At 42.2% G+C, this 6,191-nt stretch overlaps 1 long non-coding RNA gene across 2 annotated transcripts; it reads left to right on the forward strand.

The window, feature by feature from the left end:
- The first annotated feature begins 11 nt into the window (after positions 1-11).
- LOC111744880 lies at positions 12-6,178 on the forward strand. Of its 2 annotated transcripts, none has more exons than XR_002782373.1 (3): positions 12-1,474; positions 4,032-4,114; positions 4,298-6,178. It is a non-coding gene; the product is annotated as an uncharacterized LOC111744880 (long non-coding RNA). The 2 variants fall into 2 exon arrangements; XR_002782375.1 differs by having other exon boundaries at positions 12-1,465.
- Positions 6,179-6,191: the final 13 nt, after the last annotated feature.

Consider the following 6,191-nt stretch of genomic DNA (forward strand, 5'->3'; position numbering starts at 1 on the left):
GCTCCCCCGCGCCGGCGGGTCACGCTCCAGCTCGCGTGCGCGCGGGCGTGTGGTCACGTAATCTCCGGAAGGGCCGGGCGCGCGCCTCCGGCGCCCTACTTTCTGTTTTACTTTAAGTAGCTGCGCCCACTTACGGGCAGAAGGTCTGTTTCCCAGCACCCTGGAGGCTTGAGACCTGGTCGCCGACTCTGCCCTTTAGGGTCCTCAACCGCTCACGCCTCTCATTCTCCGAAGTTTCCTGCCCACCGCCTGCTGTCACCGTTCGCGCGCCTTATTTCCAAGCCTTTCGCTGGAAACTTATTTAAACAGCTGGCGCGAGCCTGGAGGATTTTGGGTGCATTTTCTTTAGTGGTTTCCTTGACATCCTGCTTTCCCAAGCCCCAAACGATAACTAAACGTCATCAATCCACCCACCGAGCTATTTTTGGTCGTCTCGGACCCCTGCGAAGACACCCCCACAAACCCCATTTAGGAAAAAGAAGTGGAGTTGAAGTTTATCTGAGATGTGCAAGGAGGGATCGTTAATGTTTCATTAATATGGCTTCCCACCCGAGCTGCCACGCTGAAATCAGTGGATGGTAGCTGCAGCAGGGTGAGGTCATGGTGAAAAATCCCCCTAAACCGGACACTGATGCAGACTCTTCCCTACAAGGAAGCAGATAAGCAAGCAAACGGCACGGGCGCAGGCAAACTTTAGGTTTCCTGCCAGATCAGAGAGGATATGACCAGCCAAGGGACTTTTTTCTGTCCTGATGGCAGATTCAGGCCAAGACACCTGAAAAGGCTGCCAGGAGACAAGCAACAAGTGACAGCTGGGTTAGCAGAGAGACTGTGCAGCACGAACCCCGGAAGCCAACTTCTTCATTCTTAGTATTTAGTTTCAAGTGTTAAAAGCCATTTTGGCCTGTTTCTCTTTTTGGCAGTACAACCGCAAATACTCCTTGACCTGGGCTCATGTAGCTCAGAACTACCTATGTGTTAGATAGTTGAGGTGAGAGGTCAGCACCCTGAGAAGCTCATGAAACAGGTTTAAATTTTTTAAAAAATCAGTGCTAATCAGCTTACTGTCAGCGTCGGGTTAATGGCTGAAGGGACTCAGTAAATTGGCTGCAGTAAACAATGCCTATAGCAGGACCATCTCTGATTGTCTTGGCCAAACCCATAGGGTAGAAAATCTGCGATATGCACGGTGGGGTCGGTTCAACCCCGTAACTGTAACTATAACTGTAACTAACTATGGATCGATAAGGTCAGAATCACTGAGCAGTCGGTGCCCTCAGGCAAAATGCTTGGGAAAAGTGTCCTGGATGGAAGACCTCTCTTGTCTCAACTGATGTTGGGGAGGCCTTGTTCTCCAACCAAGAAAGGACTAACCGCTGCCGAGCATTGGCCTCCAATCATCATCTCTACGTGGACTTCAGATTCTCATCTGAATTCTTCTGCAAAACTGGGAGGAGGAAAGCATGTAAGTTAGGTAGTTAAATTTTTTTTTTTTTTTTTTGCTTATTCCAAAAGTATGTGCAACATAATGGAGAACCAAGGATGCCTAGGAGGCAGGAAGGTATTCCTGCCCAGCCAGTTCATGTCGTGACATGTAGAGTAGCAGAGAAAGCTGTTCAAAGCCCTGCCGTAACCTTGTGTTGGAACAAGCTTTGCTCAGATTGCGCCTAGCTGCTCTAATCAGTGTTTCTGTAAAAGATATCTCTTTGGGCTCAGTTGGGAGTTTGGCTGCAGCAAGCCAACTGCTTCTAACTGTCTGATAATTAAGCCACCTTGAAATTGTAAGCATAAAAATGAGTTAGAGGTTTGGAGGTTCCTCAGAAAGTTAAACATAGGATTGCCATTAACCCAGCAATTCCACTCCTACGTATATACCCAAAAGAATTGAAAACAGGTGTTCAAAGAAAAAAATTGTACACCTATGTTCATGGTAGCACTATTCAGAATAGCCAAAAGATAAGAGCAACCCATATATTCATCAATGGATGAATAAACACAAGGTGGTCTATCCATACAATGGAATTATTCAGCCATAAAAATAAATGGATGAACCCTGAAAACATACACAAGCCATACACAAAAGGCCACATATTGTAAAGTTCCAGTTCTATATAATGTCCAGAATAGACAAATCCACAGAAACGACAGGTCAATAGCTGCCAGGGCTTGGGGGGAGGGAAGAATGGGGAGTGACTTTTTAATAGATACAGGGTTTTTTTCTGGGGTGATGAAATGTTTAAAAACCAGATAGTGGTAATGGTTGCAGAACATAGTGAATGTACTAGATGCCACTGAATTGTCCACTTTAAAATGATCAAATGATGAATTTGATGTTATATGAATTTTATCATAATAAAAAATGAGGCCAGGGAAATAATATTTCCTGTAAAAGAAAAGTTATCAGCATCATTTAACACCGAAGTACCAACAGTGTGCAATAGTCAATGAATGAAAGTGTGATTGTGTTCGTTTTAAAATAACACTAACAGATTATTTGCACCAGAAGCAAATTTACTCTGGCAATATCTATGGATCAATAGGGTCAGAAGTATCAATTAAAATATCAGGAAACTCAGTACATTGTAACCTGAAGCATTGGTGATATTTTAATTTTTGGATGAATTTTTCATAACAAAAAAATCCAAACTTGTTAGGGAGTATAGAGTCTATTGATAAGAATTGAATCTGCTGGATGCTGTATTTCCAATAAACTCAGATCTCTATTACTAGCCAGTTAATCCATATGCAAATGAAGGATTCAGATGCCCTAAGTAACTGCGATAAAATGATCGAAGAGTTGATTAGTTGCAATGCTTTTTTCTCTCTGGAAACTTAAAATCTAATGCCAAACGGTCTTGCAAGATAAATAATGAAGGTGTGACTAAAAATGTAGACATACATTTCCAAACGGCTTTTCTCCTTTAATGTGGTCAATTTAGGATGGAACAAGCCCTTTCCAACAATACTGCCAGTTCCTGAAATCCAAAATTTGTAACCCTTCTGTTGGAACTGAAGAAAGGCAGGCTTCCTACCTTATAGTCACAGCTTTTTTCCAATTAAAAAAAAAAAAAGTGGTACTTAGCTCATTTACCAACCTTTGTGCCAAATAACTTGGGCTATTTACATAAAAAATATTATCTTCAAAGGACAAAATTTTTGTCACCCTCAGACATATTCAAAGAATGTGCCAGAGGCTCTAGGAACAATTCCAAGAGGAGTTAATTTTTTTTTTGAATGATGGGAAATATTATTTAAATAAATGTTTCACCTGCCAAGGTGACTACTCACTACTCAGGATAGGACAACACCCACTTAGATATGTTTATTTAAAAATCAGCCACATTACCTGGTGGTTAAACCTTATGTTAATTTTCTAATAATGATGATGACGCACATCCAGGTTCTTGTTACACAACTCTGTTGTCTCATCATCAATATAAAACAGGTGGATTCTTATCCTTCCTCACAGAGAAAACAAGCACGGACTTTTCCTACCTTCCTTACTCTCTGAGAAGAGGAAGGGAATTCCCTAGCCCTTACATTTGTGTAACATTTTAAACGCCCCCAAAAGCACTTTGACCTACTTTATCTCATTCTCTGCTCACAATGGATGGCCTCCGCAGGCGAGGAAGCTGAGGGGAACACAAGTTTAAGTGACATGCTCAAAGCCTCACTCAACCTGGCGGGTCACAGGGCCAGGGCTAGATGCCCCCTCTTTTGATTCTGAATCCAGTGCTCTTTCTGATATGTCAGAAGTGTCTTAGTGTCCCAAATGCCCGAGTATATGAAGTTCGAACTTAAGAAACAAGTAGCTAACTGTACTGAATCATGAGGTATCATAGAGTCCAATAGTTTTGCTGGTTTGCTGGTTGGTTGGTTGGTTGGTTGGTTGATTGATTGGTTCGTTGGTTGGTCTGTTTTTCCATTCCCTTTCAGGCTGACTGCCATCTCAAAGCTTACCACCTCTTAGGCTGATTCTGGTAAGATATTCCATACTTTGAGCTCAACCTCTGGTTTGTAAAATGTTCCAGGTGGCTGATGTAGAAATAAGAAAAAAGGAGCGAAGCTTATGGCAATATTGACGTGGTGGATAAGCCTGAGACATCCCCTTAAGGTGAGTTAGATATGAAAAGGCAACCTTTTTTGTAATGAAATCGATAGTGTCCTTACCAGAATAAGCCTCTCATGTGGAAAGTTTCATATGAAACTAGACATGTGGAATTGCATTGTTGGTGGATTTGTTGTTGTTTTTGTTAATGGAAAACATGACTTTAATTACTGGTTATATATTTCTCAGCCTCCGAGAAAGATCCATGAGCTGCTATGGACCAGCTGTGACCTCGCTCAGTTTATCCCAAGTCAGAAGCCTGTGCTGTCTTAAAGATACACACCAGCACGCATAGGAACTCTTATATCTTGCTTACTTCATCGGCCTTGTTTATGGACAATCTATTTATATGACACTAAGCACAAGGCTCTGCCTGTAAATCTGAGATTCTTTCTGAGAAATTCAAAACATCCTGCTCAGTCCCTCTTCTTTATGTCCTCTTACAGCTATTAAAGATGAGAGATACTTTTTATGTTTTACTGCCCGTAAGTGGGCTGCCCTTTGCCAGAAAGAGTAACAATGCTTTAACATAAACTCTCTTTCTCCATGGAAGTTTAAATCTGCAGAGTCTCAATTTATTTCTGTGTCTTAAAATCCTCTGTTCCAGCAGGAATTTTCTTTCTTTTGGAACACTGGATTAGCAAGCTCGGACCTGCCACTTCCAGGAAGCATGCTCCAGGAACCACGCTAGCCAGCTAGCACCACATGTCACGGCTTGTAGAACTAGTCTTTGCCTCAGTATAAATGCCAGGGTGTGTTAGCTGGTCAAGTTAACCGTTAAGCAGTAAAAACTCACTCAGTGGCATTGAGACATAGTCCATGTGGCCTTTGTCAGACTGTGGCAGGCTGGCTACCAGAACAAATAATGTCATCAATATATCTGTCTCCAAACTCCTGTGTTAGCTGCTAAGGAAAAGAAGGACTAGGTCATGGCTGCATTCAGGGAAAAGCAGCAGCTGCTGAGTCAGAATCACAGAATTTGACGTCTAGAAGATATACTGTCACCGAGATCCCTCTCTTGCTTTAGTTATTAGCTTTCTCCTGGCTGTAGGAAGTTTGGGACAGGCCCATCCATGAGAAGACGAGAGGAGGAAATAAAAGCACGGGGAAGCTGCTCTATGTGTGTCAAGTAAATTTCACACATGTGATTTTATTCCCTTTCTTTGCTAATACACAGAACTATAATCTGAAAAATTCTCTTAAGTAGTAAGGTAATCCACTTTTATGTCTAAACTATACAAATCGTAGCAGAGTGTTTGCTAGTCGTTTCGTTTCCAGAGAGGGAGCACAGTAGCAGCGTGGTGGTGGGGACTTGGTGAGAAATCAGTTAACACACCTGAGCCTTGCCTGTCATATCTGTAAAATGGGAGCAGTTATATGTAAAGATTCATCGTGACGATTAATTTATAGAACAAATGCACTGTGTCTGTCCAAAATGAGAGGTTCCGTTTTAAACTCTTTGAGGAAGGAGCAACCAGGCTTTTTAAAATGCCCTTTGAAACTTTAGCAACATTGTCATGGTCTGTTTGTTCTCCTGTATCTTTCCTGAGCCTTTCCTTCTGTGGTTTATGGTTTAAATGTATCTCTTCTCTTTCTTATGCTCAAGTTCATTCACAGCTGCTAATGTGTCCTGCAACTGGATGTGTTTCTGGTCAAAAGAGTCTAAGGCAACAATGAGAAAAATATATGCGTATTAGGGGTGGCCCCCCTAAATCCAAACTCTGAAGAGGGGTGGGATTTATTATTTCCCACCAGCACTGTGGGCATAAGGAATCACCTCAACCAGAGAGCAGAGTTTCAGGTGGAGATGTCAACACAGTAAATTAAGAGCATGAGCTTTGTCTTCTAATCTATAAAGTGGATATAATAATCTCAGAGTACTTGGAGGAATTATATAAGATGACAATGCAAGCTTCCAATCAATGGCATCATGCTTCCTTCTGTCAAGTGTTTACTTATCCAATTGATGAACTTGTACCTATGTTGTCAAGGTCATGGGTAATGAAGAGATGCCTCAGACCACATGCTCAAGCTCTGTGCACAGACCCACCAATAGCCACTACTGGATAGCCCTCAGGCCTGA

The sequence above is a fragment of the Pteropus vampyrus genome, unplaced genomic scaffold (assembly GCF_000151845.1).
Source record: "Pteropus vampyrus isolate Shadow unplaced genomic scaffold, Pvam_2.0 Scaffold143, whole genome shotgun sequence".
Classification (NCBI taxonomy): Eukaryota; Metazoa; Chordata; class Mammalia; order Chiroptera; family Pteropodidae; genus Pteropus; species Pteropus vampyrus.